This window comes from Prionailurus bengalensis, chromosome B2 (genome assembly GCF_016509475.1).
Source record: "Prionailurus bengalensis isolate Pbe53 chromosome B2, Fcat_Pben_1.1_paternal_pri, whole genome shotgun sequence".
Taxonomy (NCBI): Eukaryota; Metazoa; Chordata; class Mammalia; order Carnivora; family Felidae; genus Prionailurus; species Prionailurus bengalensis.
Window position 1 is genome coordinate 2964817 of NC_057349.1, and position 17650 is coordinate 2982466.

The 17650-nt window shown below is 47.8% G+C and overlaps 2 long non-coding RNA genes and 1 other non-coding gene across 3 annotated transcripts; 2 read left to right on the plus strand and 1 right to left on the minus strand.

The window, feature by feature from the left end:
- TRNAL-UAA lies at positions 1 to 83 on the plus strand. Its single transcript has one exon. It is a non-coding gene; the product is annotated as a tRNA-Leu (tRNA).
- A 5142-nt stretch (positions 84 to 5225) lies between these two features.
- On the minus strand, positions 5226 to 6494 carry LOC122489138. The gene is made up of 2 exons (XR_006298837.1): positions 6345 to 6494; positions 5226 to 5971 (listed from the first exon to the last, which is right to left on the minus strand). It is a non-coding gene; the product is annotated as an uncharacterized LOC122489138 (long non-coding RNA).
- A 4418-nt stretch (positions 6495 to 10912) lies between these two features.
- Positions 10913 to 12316, plus strand: LOC122489139. The gene is made up of 2 exons (XR_006298838.1): positions 10913 to 11021; positions 12056 to 12316. It is a non-coding gene; the product is annotated as an uncharacterized LOC122489139 (long non-coding RNA).
- The last annotated feature ends 5334 nt before the right edge of the window (positions 12317 to 17650 follow it).

Below are 17650 nucleotides of genomic sequence, written 5' to 3' on the forward strand. Positions count from 1 at the left end.
ACCGGGATGGCCGAGTGGTTAAGGCGTTGGACTTAAGATCCAATGGGCAGGTGCCCGCGTGGGTTCGAACCCCACTCCCGGTAGGGCGAGTTTCTGAAGGCTGGAGGCCCCCCTGGGCCGGCGAACGCGGCCTGACCCCGCGCCTGCTTTTCTTGTCCCCCCTACGCTGTCCTCGACCGAACCAATTTTTGCTCGGACCCCCTCAGAGGGCCGGCGTGAGGCCCTCCTCCCCCCTCCCCCCCACGCGCCGCCCCAAGTCCACAGTCTTCCTAAGGAGCTGCTCCTCCTGCGGGCCTTTCCGTTCCAAGGGGGACGGAGGCCTGGGGCCCCGCCGCACGACCACCCGCCAGGTGCCACTCGCCCCCTGCGGCTGGCTCCGAAACACGGCTGACCCCGCGCCAGCGGAAGGTGGGTGTCTGCACATGGAAAGACGCTCCCGCAGGGGGGTGTTAGCTTGCCTTCCGGTCAGTGTTGTTGGGCATCTTTTCAAGTGGATGAACCCCCTGGGTCTCCTCTCGTGTGAACTTATTATATCCTGTACTCATCTCTCCTTCCCTGTCAGGTCTTCCTCTTGGGGGAAACAGGAGTCCGGCCGGCCTTCTGTCGGTAGGTCACAGGTTTATTTGCCTTGGAACTTGGCAGGGATTTTGGAGGCGGACACTTTGGACTGTGCGCCCCCACAGTGATCAGCCTTCTGGTTCAATGTCTGACTTGCATGTGCCTTTTCCTGCTACAAGAGCGAGAGTGACAGAGGAACGCCATTTCTTCTACAATGTTCATGATTTTTTTTGTATCTAGATCTCTGAGGTATCTGATCTTTCCGTGTTTTAATATGAGAGATACAGATCTAACTCTACCTTGTTTCCAAAGGATTCCCAGTGCTCTCAACACCATATTATTGAATGTCCATATTCTCCCCATCCGTTGAAATGCCGGACTACTAAATTCTGTTCTCTAAAATGCATAGGACCAGATGATTGGAAAGACCATGAACCTTGGAACTCAACAACCAATGTTCTAATTCTGGCTTTCCCATGGCCTCTCTGAGCCTTCATTTCTTCCTTTGTTAAACGGAGACAATAACCCTTATCTCACGTAAATGCCTGCTGAATTAAGAAGTCTCTTTGCCTCGGTATAGATTAGTCATCTTTCCCCTAAGAAGAAACTCACACACTTCTTTTGTAGCAGTCCTTAACAGAAACCCCGAAATCAGATTTAACATCAGATAAAATTTGTCCTGATGGCTAAATTGCTTCTATGTTTTGAGATCAAACATCGAGATTCCACATTTGAACGTTCTCTGATCCTGGGGCAGCTCAGTGCATCATTTTCATGAGCGGCCTTGAATTTCAAGTGTGAACGTTGAGTTTCACGTTTGCTCCTGGCCATCCCCGGCAGAAGGAAGGAACTTCCTGTGTCTTCACGGTCAGAAATAAGTCGGTTTGAGAAAGACTAACATTCCATGGAGAGGCAAGACTCCTCCCTACCAAAGGTGGTTTCTGTCACCTTTTTTCTTTCCCATGAATGAGGTAGAGAAGTGGAAGATTTATTTTTTTCTGAAATGAGATTCCAGATGGCAAAGATTTTACCCCAACTGAAATCTGCTAAAGAGACAACACTGCAGTCTCTCAGTGGTCGGTTAGCGATGTCGTGCAGACTGGCGCCCAATGACACCGACGTCCAGGTTCTGTCACTGCACAAGTTCTCTTATGTCACATCTCCCCACCAGAGAGTCAACTCATCTAAAATTACCATCCCAAACCCCTCTCTGCCACCAGGAAGATCTGAACCTGTTGTGTCAGGCACTTGACTGTATTAACTTCCTCCCGATCATCAGTGACGCTGGCGACTTCCACGCAGCCCCAACCTCTCCTGTTGTTCCTCGAGGCAGGTAGAATTCCGTGATGGCCTCCAAGTTGCCCTCCCACGGTGTATAAGCCCTGTACAATCCTTCACAGATACTAGTCTTTCATCTAATACATAATTAATAGCTAACAATTCATCCCTTAAACTAGTTTATATACATAGTTTATAAATATATATATATATACCATATATGGCACATATATATGTGGTGTATATATATATGGTATATATATATATATATATGGTGTATATATATATATGATGCATGGTGTATATATGGTGTGTATATATATATATATAAGATGCATGGTGTATATGTGGTGTATATATATATGGTATATATATATATATATGGTGTGTGTGTATATATATATATAAGATGCATGGTGTATATATGGTGTATATATATATATAAGATGCATGTTGCAAAAAATATATATATACACCATATATATATATATATTTTGCAACATGCATCTTGATATTGGGAATGCAACACTGAGGGAAAAACAAACTAAGTTTCCTCCCTCCCACCCAGGCTTTCTGGGTAAAGGAAGAGACACACAGGTGGCTTTTATTTTCAACAGGAAACTGACTCCAGGAGGAAACTGAGGCTTTCTGGATCGGTTTTGTCTTTGGACAGAAATCGTCAAGCCAGCCACACTCCTACCGCCTCACCCTGGGCCATCCTCTCCTTACTGCTTGTGCCAGCCTTCTCCAGAGAAACAGAACGAGTAGGGTGGAATATATAGGTTGGCTCCTGTGGATATAGAGGCTGAGAAGTCATCAGATCTGCAGGCAGCAAGTGGGAGGCCCAGGAGAGCCAATGGTGTGGTTCCGGTCCAAAGACCAGCAGGCTCGGGATTCAGGAAGAGCCCATGTTTCAGACCGAGTCCGAGGGCAGGAAGAAACGGCTGTCCCGGCTCAAAGGCCGTCTGGCAAGAGGAGTTCCATCTTCTTCAGGGGAGGGAGACCCATTTTTTCTATTCAGACCTTCAACTGATTGAAGGAGGCCCACCCACATTGGGGGGGCAAGGTGGTTTACTGTCTACTGATTTAAATGTTAAACTCACCCCAAAACACCCTCATGGAAACATCCAGAATATGTGACCAAGTATCTGGGAACCCCATGGCCCAGTCAAGTTGACCCATACAATTAACCATCACACCAGTTCAGTGTAAGCAAAACCATGATTAAAAAACAAGGAAGGACAATTTGCACTAATCTCAGCACAGTAAGAATTTAAGAAACAATGCAGTATATACAGTTTTTGCATGAGTAATATATTCACTTGGCTGAAAAATGAGAGAGTATTAGAAGGTTCCTGAAGTCTGTGGTCCCTCCTTCCCCATCTCTGCGGGTCTCACCAACACCTTTACCTCAGTTTCTTATACAACCTTCCTTTTCTTAATGATGCTTGCAAATATGAACGTAGTCTTACCTTCCCTAACTTTTTACATAAAGGAGAAAATATTTACCCACTGTTCTGCAGCTCAAATTTTCAGGTAATGGGACAACGAGATCTCGATTTCATCAGTACTTGGCTTACCAGTAACACTTCCCGTTTTGCACGCGGCCCAAGTGTGGCTTTTTTTCAGATGAGTTTATCCAACCAGGAAGGAGTTGGATCTGAAAATTTCTTTCCCACTGCACCTCTAGAGAAGGGAATGAAAGCAAAGCGTAGGAGCTAGAAGGGAGGAGGAGAAAATGAGATCCCTATTACTTTTTGTTTTGCTCTCAGGGACAAAGTACTTTTTGTCAGACGCAATATAGTGTTCAAAGATACCTGAAGTAGGGGTTTGGAAGCAGCTAGTGATCAGGGAAATTATATATTCATCCAAGAAATATTTATTGACCTTCACTCTTCAGAATGTAATAATTATTATTTTTTAGCAAAGAGGCTTAAGAAATAGCATTAAGTTGGGGCGCCTGGGTGGTGCAGTCGGTTAAGCATCCGACTTCAGCCAGGTCGCGATCTCGCGGTCCGGGAGTTCGAGCCCCGCGTCGGGCTCTGGGCTGATGGCTCGGAGCCTGGAGCCTGTTTCCGATTCTGTGTCTCCCTCTCTCTCTGCCCCTCCCCCGTTCGTGCTCTGTCTCTCTCTGTCCCAAAAATAAATAAACGTTGAAAAAAAAAATTAAAAAAAAATGGATAATCCTTTTAAAAAATGCATGTATGTATACGTATGTATATAATGTCCAGCAGTATCTATACTATAAAATGTGCTTAAGTGTTTACTTAATGTGGGAATATATATGTATATTTTTGTAGCCGTGTTTTTTATGTGTTTTGGCAACAATCCTCCGTAATACTTGTATAATTAAAAAGGAGAAAAGTAAATGCAGAAATAGTGAAAAAAAAAAAACCACAACAACCAATCCTTTGGATCTTTATACGTGGAGAAAGGATGAAATACTTAAAAAAAATAAAACTTTATGAAGAATCTTTCGTCCTGACAGTGTAAGGTGGACGCTCAGGGTTCCTTACCCAGGATGGGAGTCGTCTGACCTACAGTCTGTATCAGGGTTAGTGATGAGGAAGGTTGAAACGATAGAAACTTAGAACAGTGAACACTCCTGTTGGTTATCGGGATTCCACTATGAATTCAGTTATCCAGATCAGGGGATTCCTACAAAGGTGGTCACTCCCTGATCAAAAGATAAATGTGCTTTTAAGAGACCATGGAGTAGACTAGTTCGGAAGGAAGACTTCGGAGCAGATTCCCCAGATCTAGAGAAGCCGACCCCTTAGTGAGACCCTGAGAAGAGAGGGGTTCACGGACACGTGGACACCGCAGCAGAGCGATCTTGTCTCCCAGTTGTGCCTCCGCCACGTAACCCCCCAGCCACAGTGTCTCAGGTTCCAGTGGAGATAACCCCTACGTCACCGAGTTGTGAGGACACACACACACACACACACACTGCGGGTACCACAGCAAGTAGGGAGTGCTCAGTAATCACTAGTTCCTGTGCCCCATAAAAGAAAACCATTCCCTTCCTTGATAAGCTGTCCTGATGAAAATGTTCCTGATTAATTTCTGTGGCTTTTAAAACATTCTAGACGTTCACTTCTCACTTCTCTAACGCTGTCATCTCATCCACACTTTTATAGGCCGAACACCTGAGTCAGGTGTTCCCAACACATCACCCTGGGCCTGGCCGCGAGCCTCCGGCCTGGCGATCTGACTCCAGTCTCCAGGACCCTCTGCGGTCCCACAGCAGCGGTGTCGTGAGTAGGGCCAAACGGTCACTGCCCTTCCACCAGACTGAGGAAGACGGCTCCACCAGCCGCAGACGCTGTGCCCGCCAGCAGCATTTGCCGAAACGACACTGTGGGGAAAAATGATCAGTCACAACGCTCCCAGAGGGAGGAAGATTTTTATTAAAACTTCAGCTTCACAGATGGAGGAAGAGCTTTGTTAAAGACAATGAAATACTGTTACGAAACAGCGCAGTAAGTGCACATTTGTAGAGAAAATGGAGAAGAGGCATCTGTGTGATTTAGGAACCAGAATACAAGACTGCCTCTCTGCTTCTTCACACGCAATTCTACCCCTTCACTTCCTCCACCATGAAACACACCTCTGATCCAGGGCTCTACAAAGACACCTGAACAGAACAAGGGGGAGAGTCGGGGACACTGCCTTTGGGGTGGGTGGCTGAGAAATCGCCAGCTGCGGGTAGGGAGCCCTCTTCGTTCAGTTCACTCTCTCTGCTTGGTTTTCGGCTCAGTTTTGGGTCTTCTGATGAGACGGTGTCCATGTGGCTTGGTTGAGATTTTAACACTCCAACAGCTCCCAAACCCTGGGAACTGTGAAGGCAGAGGGCTCCTGAGAAAACAACTATACTGATGACTCTGGTGGAGACAGTCTCTAATTTTCAAGGAGTGGAACAGGCCCAGAGACTAAGGTGTGGTTTTGCGATCACCCCGTAACACAACGTCCAAGCTGACAGCGTCCAGCTGTGTGACTGGGACCGAGACACGGGGCCCTGCACCCAGAGGGGCCTCCTGCTCTGCCATCGCTATCTTGAAATGGTTGATGACCTTCGGCCAAGAGACCCCACAGCTGCATTTTGCACTGGGCCTCACAAAGTCTGTAGCTTGTCCTACGTGTTATGTTCTACACTCTGCTGTCAAGAAAAGGAAGTAATTCTTCCCCGTATTCTGCATTCTACCCCTTGTCCAAAGTGTGTTTGGTGCAGAGAGTGCTTCTTGATCCCACTTCTGGGGTTTATACTGCAAAACCGAATTGCAGGAAGAAATCAAGTAAGAACAAAATTTTTAACATACATCCCAAAACCATGGGCAAGCACCATAAGGGACACTAATGCTCAGAACCAAAGAGGAAAAGGAGAAAGTGAGGAAAGTGACTACTGATGGAACTTGAGACTAAGGAAAAGGAAGACCAAAGAAACAAGCTTTATCCACTTCCCGGGAGGCTGACTGACCTTCCTCAATCAGAACCCGATGACCACTCACCAGACAGGAGAAAGATGGCCGAGCCGGACAGGTGTATGAAGTAAGGACACTTTTGGTGATTTCTGGCGGATCAGGTCCCCGAGCCACTTCCAAAGTTTGCAGATAGTGCGTAGATACCGAGAGGAACACAAGAGCCCGCGCCCACCCGAGACGGCGGAGAGACAGACCTTCTGATCAGCCTGTGCTGACACTTCACGGCTCCACTGCAGAAACGTGATCCGTGAGCCAAACCGTCCTCCACACTGCCCCTCATTTGCCTTCTGTCTCCTGGGAGACCACTGTTTTCCCCTAGATTTTTCTTTTCCTTGGCACTCTCCTCAACGTTTTTCTGAAAAGCTCATCAAGCTAAAACCTTCCCTCTGACCCAAGGGCAAGACGTTCAGAGTTCACTCCTGCCTGTCCTTACCCCTGGCGGTGAAGATAAACGCATAGGAAACACCGTTTCTGGGCCTCAGGGAATAACCAGCAACAGAAAGTTCAAGCAGAACGAGCGAGCCGAGAAGGGCGCTGACCATGAAAATCCCACCCAGTGTTAAGGAGGCTAGAACCAGGGACGAATGGCAGAGTCTGAGAAGCCCTCCCTCTCTAGGACCCACTCCCCGGCTGTCCAGGCCCCAGGTGAGGGGAGCCCATGAATGTGGGTGGGTGTCGGGCGGGCAGGAGCGGCTGTGGGGGAGCTGGGGAGGAGGGGACCTGAGGCTGCAGGTCGAACCTCGTCTCACCTGGCTTGTGCCGGGCGCCCAGACTTCGAAGAGCGTGCCGACAAGGCTCTATTTCCAGGCAGCTCTATTTCCACCCAGGACACCAGGAAAGACCACCACACCAAGGAGGTGGCCAGGAAATGACAGCTGAGGACCATGTCTCTGCTCGGTGTCTTCATGCTAAACCACCGCTGGAAAGGCATCACCTTTCCAGGTGGAAAGGGAAGGGGCAGGGGGGAGTTTCCCCAGACTCTCCAGATTAACTCCTTATCCTTCAAAAACAATTCCTAATGATCCCTCATTCCTAAAACTTTCTTGAATCTCCCATCCTGGCCCCAATAACCCTTCCACAGTTTAATTCCCTATTTAACAAATACCGTATGCCCATGTCATGCCCGACATTCTGTAATACTGCCTTCTAACACCTCTCCCGGGCCGGCTGTCATCCCCGCCAATCCAGACCGCAGACTAACAGCCTCTCCCCCCATAACTTTATCAGGTCCTTCTGCTGAGAAGGCTCCTAAAATCTCCCCAGCACATGTGATGTAATCCTCTGAGTAGCATCCAAGCCCTTCCTTAATCTAGCTTCACCCTATCTTTCCAGCTTTATTTCTACTTCCTCCAAAAATTCAACCTCTCTGCCAAAAAAAGTTCACCATACTGTCTCCCAAATCCTGCATAGGCAAGAGTTCCCGGTATGGGCTCCATTTAAACCTTCTGTCCCATTGCCCACTAAGTACCATCCAAGTATCTCATTCACTTAGTAAGCGGATATGTCTTGACTACCCACTGCGGTGCCTACACTGTTCCAGATGCCTGGTATTGGTCTGCAAACAAATATGGTTACCATAGGGAGATCTCCCAAGAGTGGTGCAGCCCCTGGGCTCTGCTCATCCCCATCTACCCGGTCCCCCTGCTTCTCTTCCCTCATCAGCCAGTGTGAATCTATCCTTCAAGGCCCAAGCTTCGGTTGGAAGCTTACCCAACCCCCACGTCCAAACTGTGTGCAGCCTGTGTGAATGCATATGACAATGAAGTCATGTATCACTTCCAGCAGGGAGGCCAGCATGCCTCCCATGGAGACAGAGAGTACATCACCAAGGTGACGAGGGCCAGACTGTAGGATCCAGCTGTAACATTAAAGAATTTGGTTTTTATTCCGAGAAGCCATTGCAGCAGAGAAATAAGGTCGGACTCACATTTCTATGGATTCACTCAGTTGCTGTTTTATGATTAGACTACTGGGCAAGGTTTAAGCAAGGGACTCAGGGAGCCACTGCGATAGTGACACCATATGACATCATGGAGGTTTGGAGCATGTGCTTATTGAGGAGGGCACTGCCAGTCTCCCACTGGGTTTACTTGGCAGGTAGAGCCACTGGGCTTAGTGATGGATTAGACATGTGAGTCAGGAATGAGCTCAAGTTTTGGATTCAGATCTGTAAGGACCACGTTGCTTTTTGCTGACATGGGTGAGATCAAGTTGCAGGCACAAGGGGGTGAGAAGCAGTTTGATTTCGGACATGTTACATCAGATATACCTTTTAGACGTCCAAGGATGTTAGGCGATGGTATATACTCGCATGGGGATTAAGAAGGAGGTCCAGGGTAGAGACACGGGGATTTAAATCTGAGAAATGTCAGGAGACGTGGGAATTTTTTTTTTTATAATTTTTTTTTTAACGTTTATTTATTTTTGAGACAGAGAGAGAGACAGAGCATGAACGGGGGAGGGTCAGAGAGAGGGAGACACAGTATCTGAAACAGGCTCCAGGCTCTGAGCTGTCAGCACAGAGCCCGACGCGGGGCTCGAACTCACGGACTATGAAATCATGACCTGAGCCGAAGTCGGCCGCTTAACCGACTGAGCCACCCAGGGGCCCCAGGAGACATGGGAATTAAAACCATCGCGAGTGAGTGAGTTTCAGTGTGGCCCAAGGAGAGAAGTGATCCTAGGACTGAGCTCAAAGGCTTTCCAGGATTTAGAGACCCAGGGACAGAAGTACCCAACAAAGATGACTGGGAAGAAGTAGCCAGTGGAATAGGAAGAGACCAAATGAGAGAGGTGTCCCTGAAGCCATACGAAAATGTTTCAAGAAGGAGGAAATGTCTGTGCCAAATGTCATCGATAAGACAAATAGGTGAGGAATGAAAACGGATCCTCAATTCATCAATGAAGGTCATTGCGACCTTGACAGACGCTGTTTGAATGGAACGACAGAGCTCATCAGAAAGACGGATGGAAGAGGAGGCCCCCTGGAAGAACCGACAGAGGACGGACGGACACAATAACAATAGACAAGTCTTTGAAGAGCTTGTGGGATCAAAAGGTCTTTTGTTTTTTAACACGCAGAAGAGAGACCCTGGTAACCTGAGGGAGACGGCAATATTCCCGAGGCTAGCCCCAGATGAGAGGATGAGCAAATTACCCACGGTAACTAGGAAGAAAGGCAGAACACACACCCGTGAGGTCATAGATGAGGTCATGAGACTGTGTGGAAAACGTCTTCTATTTTCTCAGAGGAAGAGACGGCAAGGTCCTGGCCGAGGTGAGCACGGGGCAGGAGGTTCTGGAGACGGTGACAGGTGAGAAGTTACCTAGAAGAGAGGGCTGGGGAATGGTGTGGGGTCGCGGGGCGGCACGAAGGGCTCACTCAAGGTTTATGGTCATGAGTTTACAACCGGACAAGTCAGCCTGCTTTTTTCCAGTTTCATTCACTGTATGGGTGTAGGCAGTGAATAAACAGAAATGCAGATTTTTGATGGGTTGGCATTGCATACGAGTGTTGATGAGGCAGGTGGGTTGAGGGGGTGTGCAAGAGAGTGGCTCTAATGGCGTCGGGTAAGGCGGAAGTGAGGACGTGACAAGGGGGGTGGGCAACACGGGGGGAGGGGGGAGTGGACACAGGTGCCCTGGGGTCAGGGGGCTGACAGAGCTGAGGCCTGAGAGGGGATGAGTGGGAAGAGGTCACGGACAGAGCGAGACGCTTGAGGGTCTAACCATGTCTAAGGCAGTTTTAAACCTGCAGCTCTCCGCAGCAAGACACTGTGGACGGACAGATCGGCTCTGGAGGTCACAACGAACCTTTCTGACTTTGTGCTTCCATTGTTCGTTTTGAGTTTTTAAAATTTATTTAAATATGAGTAAACACACATTTGGTACTTTCTACCTTTTACTTGTAAGTAGCAAAGGCAAGCAGTGGAATACAAAACGTCCACACTATGCACACGCACACGTACAGTCTGCACGCAAGACAGATTTATGGCCGTGAGCCGAGGCGCAGGTTGGAAAGCCCTGGTCTGAGCCTGGGCCGTATGGGGGGCTGCGAGGAAGGGGCGGAGACAAGATCACGGGATGAGCGACCAGGGAGCTGGGAGGCCAGGAGAACTGGGAACGGCCTTCCCGGGTACTAACCTCACCAAGAATCACACCAGGGGTCGTATCAGAGTGAGAGTACTCCAAGGGCTTACATTTTCAAAAAATGGGAGGACTTACCCCAACAGGCTGTAGATGACAGCAAAAATAAGAAGGTGTGGCCAAGTCCTGGGGAAAAGCTTCCAGGCTAGGAGTTTTTACGGAGGGGGAGAGAACAGTCTGGAAGAGGTGAGGAGGAGCAAGGGGCTAACACACTGGGGAGGAGCCAGCAGGAGGAGCGGGGTCACCAGGAGAGAACCCGGCTCTGGTGAGGAAGTGGACAGAAGGACCAGTCGGAGACTGAGAACACAGGCCACTGTGCCTGCTCATCGGTGGCCCACGGGGTGACATCATAAAGTGGGGAAATCCTTACGGACCCAGCATTACGATCTAACCTGCCTCTGCCAGCACAGTGCATGTTCTCATGTTCTCTTTCTCGGGCACTCGCTCAACACAAAGCCATCCTTTGTCAGTGTCCCTTTTTCTGCTCTGCAAGTAGGAAGAGACCCCACGCTTGTGAACAAGTCCAGACGCGACTGAGAGCGACGTCAGGGTCACTGAGTAAGTGCCGAGCAGCTGACAGATTCGGGGCTGGGGGCGGGGGAGGTGTCACGACACCCGAGCGCGGGGAAGACTTCTGGATCCCGCCCCCCCCCCCCCCCCGGCCACCCTTCCTGGCTTCTCTGTCCCCACTAAGCAACTAAGATCCAGGCCTCCAAAATACAAGGCCAAGGCAATGATGGAGTCTCTTAAGTGCCCACCTCCCCGCATTAGCACTTTCGCGTGAGTGTTGTTTGATTGACATTCAGTCCTTTGCTCAGGGGCCTTTGCCATCCTTCCTCCTCCTCCGTCCGCTGACTCCACTTTATGTTGCTTCATGGCTCTTTTCCAGTGGAAAGGTTACTTTTTGTTTCCTCCCACCAGCCCGTAAGGTCACCGGGCGCAGGGACCTCGTCTGGGTCCCCCTCGCCTAGAACAGTCTGGCACGCAGTCACCTGTGATACCGGGTGAATGAACGAGCCCATCACAGAATGACTGCACCAGCGCTCAGAAATGACAAATCACAAGTGGGATCGCCAAAACTGGACCCGTCGAGAGGCAGAGCTCCTTTGCGAGGAACTGGCTGAGCTTCCGGGATGGCCACGGCACTAGCAGGGGGCGTCCCTGGAGCTAGGTGGCCAGCGGGGATAAAAGTCCACCACGAGCACCTGAGCCGCACTCCAGGAGCTGGCTGACTTGGTCAAGGCACACGAAGAAAGATGGTGTTTCTGGAGCAAGAAACCCTGGATCCCTTCTCCCCACAAACCCACCCACTAGCGACAATGCAAGGACAACGCCCCCGCCGCCCCCGACTTTCTCTTTTGAGAGACAGAGCACGAGTGAGTGGAGGAGGGCAGAGGGAGAGAGAGCATCTCATGCAGGCCCCATGCTCAGTGCACAGACCTGCGCGGGGCTCGATCCACCATCCCCGGCTGGGATCATGACCTCAGCCAAAATCAAGAGTTGGACAGTCAACTGACTGAGTCCCCACCCCCCCCCACCCCACCAAATTCCCTTTTTAAGAAATCAAAAACTAAAAGGTTTCTTCATCCTAGGGGAACCCAGAACTCGACTCACCAAAACTGGTAGATTTGGGACACACTCTTGCTGGGTTTGCAAGGATATTCATCATCATCGACAGACCGGAGTCAGTGAATACCTGATACACCACGTTAACCGAATAAAGGACTAATCAAGAGGTGTAGAAAAAGCATCTGACAAGACTCAACAACCTCTCATGATAAAACCTCTCGACAAACTAGGTTTAGAAGGATGTGCCTAAACGTAATAAAGATCAAATATGAGCCCACAGCTAACATCATTCTCAAAGGTGAATAAATGAAAGATTCCCTCTAAGATCAGGAACAGGGCAAGGATGGCCACTCTTGCCACCTCTGCTCATCACAGTACCGGAAGCCCCAGTCAGAGCCATTAGGCAAGAAAGAGAAAGAAAAGGCATACGGATCAGAAACGAAGAAGTAAAGTGATCCCTGTTTACAGCAGACACGATCTAATATAGAGAAAAATCTTAAAGACTCCATTTTAAAAAGTGTTAGAATAGGGGCCCCTGGGTGGCTCAGTCAGTTAAGTGTCCGACGTCGGCTCAGGTCACGATCTCACGGTTTGTGGGTTTGAGCCCCACATCAGGCTCTGGGCTGACAGCTCGGAGCCTGGAGCCTGCTTCGGATTCTGTGTCTCCCTCCCTCCCTCTCTCTGCTCCCCCCACCCCCTCTGCTCTCTCTCTCAAAAATGAATAAACATTAAAAAAAACTTTAAACTGTTAGAACAGATCAGTTCAATAAAATTACAGGATATGATATCAGCCCACAAAACTCATGTGTGCTACTAGACACGAATAACAAACTCTACAAAAAGGAAATTAGGTAAACAATCCCGCTTATTACAAAAAAGAATACTCAGGAAAAAACTTAACTGAGGAGATAAAACACCTGTACACTGAACACTACAAAACAAAGATAAAACAAAGAACTTACAAACAGACTTCCTATTGGGTGGAAACCTTAATATTGTTCCAATGTCCACACTTCCTAAGAGATCTACAGAATCGATGTAATCCCTATCAAAATCCCAAAGGCATTTTTCACAGAAACTGAAAAAACAATTCTGTAATTCATACAGAAGCACAAAGGACCCTAAAGAGTCAGACCGATCTTGAGAAGAACAAAGCCAGAGGCATCACACTTCCTGGTTTCAAAAATACTACAGAGATACAGTCATCAAGAGTACAGTAATGGCATAAAAACAGACATATAGACCAAAGAACAGAGTGGAGGATCCAGGAATAAAGCCATGCGTCTACGGTCAGCCGATCTTCAGCAAGAATACAAGATGGAGAAAGGATAGTATAGTCTCTTCGACAAATGGCGATGGAGAACTGAATATTCACATGCAAAAGAATGAAACTGGACCCTTATCTTACACCACATATAAAAAACAAACAATATACAGTAAAAACTTATATGTAAGGCCTGAGATTTTAAAACTGCTACAAAAAAAAAACACGGGAGAAAGCTTCATGACATTGGTTTTGGCAAGGATTTCATCGATAAGGCACCAAAGGCTCAGGCAACAAAAGCCAAAGCTGACAAGTGGGACTACATCAACTTAAAACGCCCTGCACAGCAAAGGAAACAACCAACACAGCAAAAAGACAACCTACAGAATGGGAGAAAATATTTGCAAACCATGTATCTGATAAGGGGTAATTCTTTAAATACGTAAGGAACTGCTACAGCTCAATAGCAATAAATAAAACAAAAAACTAATAGTCCAATTAAAAAATGGGCTGAAGACTTGAAAAGACATTTCTCCAAAGAAGATAGATAAATGGCCCACAAGTATATGAAAAGATGCTTAATGGCATTAATCATCAGGGGAATGCAAATCGAAACCACACACACAGACACACACACACACACACACACACACACACACACACACAAACACACACAACCACAATGAGATGCTACCTCATACCTGTCAGGATGGCTATCATCAAAAAAACAAGACAAAAAAAATGGACAACGGTGCTGGTGAAGATGTGGGGAAAACAGAACACCCGCACCCTGTTGGTAGGAAGAAAATGATGCAGCTGCTATGAAAACAGGAAGGCGTCTTCTCAAAATATTAGAAGCAGAACTATCATGCGGTAGCCACCCCACTTCTGGGATTTCTCCGAAAGAGACGAAATCAGGGTCTGGAAGAGAGATTAGCACTCCCGTGTCCACTGCAACAATGATCAGAGTAGCCCAGATGTGAACACCACCTAGACTTTCAAGCAGATAAAGAAAACCTGGTCTCTGCAGACAACGCGAGGTTATCCAGCCCTAAAACAGTGGCATTGCGCACTATTCCACCACACGGATGAACCCTGAGGATAGCATTCCAAGTGAAATAAGCCACTTCAGGACAAATACTGCATGATTCCGCAATTTGAGGAATATAGTCTAGTCAAATTCACAGAATCAGAGTGGAACGGGGGTTGCCGGGGGTCATACGGAGTTACCAGACACGGTTCCTGTCAAGGAAGATACCAAGCTCCGGAAATGCGCTGTGCAACACGGACCTCCGGCCAACGGCCATCTATTGTACGTTGAAGAGGGTAGAGTTCACGTTAAGTGTTCTTTCCACAATAAAAAAAGAGAAATGAATCAGTTAGTGACGGATGAGAGAAAACCAAGTTCGTACAGACACAGGAGAAACTACACAAGGGTGTGGGGCCGGCAAAGAATGAAACAGGCTGAACACCTGGGATTCTCAACTCACTTCCCCTCGTGCTGAGTCCACAGAAACCCCCTTCGGAGGTGAGGCCAGAAGTCCTAAGTGACGCAAAGGTTACTCCCTCAGAACTCAAGAACTGGTCTGTGACTGCTGCTACCGGGACAAGAGGTCTGCAGAATTTAGGACGTACTCAGACCATTTGAATATTTACCTAAAATATGTGAAGGTTAAAGATGCCCCCGAGATACTCAAATGAGAACAATCACCTCTCAGCAGTGTATTGACGCCGCGAGCACAATTCGCGATTTGCAGGCTGGCTCCTGGCTCCGTGTTGTTCTTTGCAGAAACGCGTACTTCCCAAGTGAGAGACTTCAAACCTGAAGGGATCTATCCATTTAAACTCTGTAGAACATAACAGTGATGATTCCGAGAGCTATCTCTCAGCTCCCGTAGTTGTCAAACCCGGACACACGTGCCCCCCTGGGAACACGTGGACGCAGACACTGTAAAGGAACCAGCTTGTGACCGTGGATTCCCACGAGACTCGTGACCGATCTGCCCGCAACCTGCTGTTTTCCCACCTTCCCTTTCGTCACAGCCCTCTCCACCCAGCCGTCCCAAGTCACACCCTTCACACTGACCCAAGAGGCACAGCCTCCTCGAGACGTCTCGTGAGAGGACCCTGAGATAACGGCGTCAGTGAGCAAGTGAGCCTTACAGGACTTGTAACAAAATGGTTTCTACTCTATTGCTTTGCACAGAAGTGAGGAGGGTCTAACCCAGCTGTCAGAATCAGAGTAACAAACATTTTTATGACGCATAATGTGATCTGGGCATGTAATGCAGGTGTCGGAAAAATTAGAATAGCATTCCTACTTCAAAATCCTTGAATTCCTACCTACTGATTCACATAAACTGATACAGTCTCTCATCTACAGTAATGAAAATAGACATAAAATTGATACTGAACTTGTCCCATTCTTGCAATGAGGAATATTCATCCACAGATACATGCATTAATTAGAAAATCTTAGCCACATCCATCTCATTAAGAGTGAATTTGCAACTCAATTTTACTTTATTAACCTATCAAATACGTTAATAATCAAATATATCCACAATGACTTGATTTTACACTAATAAAAATTATAACTTAATGCTGAAAGCAAATGAACTCTTAAAGTTATTAGGGTCAATGGAACTTTAAAAAAAAAATTAAGTTCACTGTTCATACTATTTTGTTGCAGAGAAGACAGGGTAGACCAAAAACAGCCATGTTACAGTAGAATTTATTTTTGTGGGCTGGCGAATGAGAATACAAGTCCCGGCACAAAAGACGAGGCGCCTGGGTGGCTCGGTCGGTCAGGCATCTGACTCTTGACTCCTCTCAGGTCACGATCTCGTGGTTCGTGGGATCAGCCCAAGCCGCCTCTACACTGAGAGCGCGGAGCCTCCTTGGGATTCTCTCTCCCCCTCCCCCGCTGGTGCCAGCAAAATATATAAACTTAAATAAATAAATAAATGGAGGATAGTTCACTTAAAATAGTCACCACTATGGTATTTAGATTCCACTAGATAAATTTAGGAGAGTGTCAGGGGAGCCCGGGCGGCTCAGTCGGTTAAGCGTCCGGCTTCGGCTCAGGTCATGATCTCACAGCTTGTGAGTTCAAGCCCCGCATCGGGCTCTGTGCTGACAGCTCGGAGCCTGGAGCCTGCTTCTGCTTCTGTGTCTCCCTCTCTCTCTGCCCTCCCCCACTTGTGCTCTCTCTCTCTCAAAAATAAGTAAACATTAAAAAAAAATTTTTTTTTAATTTAGGAGAGTGTCAGAACACATTTTAAAATGTCATCATTTACAATCTACTGGCAATCATATTCTTTACCATCGTTTAAACTTATGATGGAGAATTTTATATGTCAATGTAAAAATGTTCAAGGGGGTGCACTATCTATTATCTTTCAAAGGGGTATGCTTTCAAATTCTGGAGATCACTTCTCTAGAATAGGAGTTCTTAACGTGGGGTGTAACGTAGTCATTATAGAAACACTAGTAGTTCGCCTTACTAGTTTTAGGACGCTGGCAAGTCACTTAAGTTTGGCTCCGTCTACTTATGTGTAAAATGCGGACAATACTCTATCTACAGAGATGAATCTGTCGAACTTCAGTATGCATTAGAATCACCTGGAAGGCTTGTTAAAACAGATTGCTGGACCCTTGCTCCCAGAGTCTCATTCAGAAGGTCTGGGGTCAGGCACCCAAATTTGCATCTCCAACGAGTTTCCAGGTCATGCTAACGCTGTTGGCTCGGGGACCGCGCTTGGAGAACGTCCGGTCTATCTCGTGCGATCATTACGAGGACTTTCGGGGTTAGTACGTAGCGTGGTGACAAGTGCAGTGGCACACAGCAGGGGCTACTACTTACCCGCCGGGTGGTCAGTTAGAACGGGACTCGCTGCAACAGAAAAGTCTAGTTTTTCTCTGGGGTAAGTATGTCATTTATCAAGAAGTCCTCAGGTAAATCATCTAGGGCTGGCACCACTGTTCAAGAGAGTCACGAAGTTCCCAACCACCTTCTGTCTTCTTGCTCAACCGCCGTCGTCCTGTGGCTTTCGTCGTCACAGACCCGTGAGCGCTTCTGTTCCTCCCGGAATCCTGTCTGCATTCCAGATAGAGAGCAAAGCACAGGCTAAGGAGGTGATGGAGCATGACGGCCAAGTCACCCTCCACCTTTGCAAAGACTTCACTCTCTTTAGAGAAGTCACTCCCTTTAAATTTTTTTTTTTTCCAACGTTTATTTATTTTTGGGACAGAGAGAGACAGAGCATGAACGGGCGAGGGGCAGAGAGAGAGGGAGACACAGAATCGGAAACTGGCTCCAGGCTCTGAGCCATCAGCCCAGAGCCCGACGCGG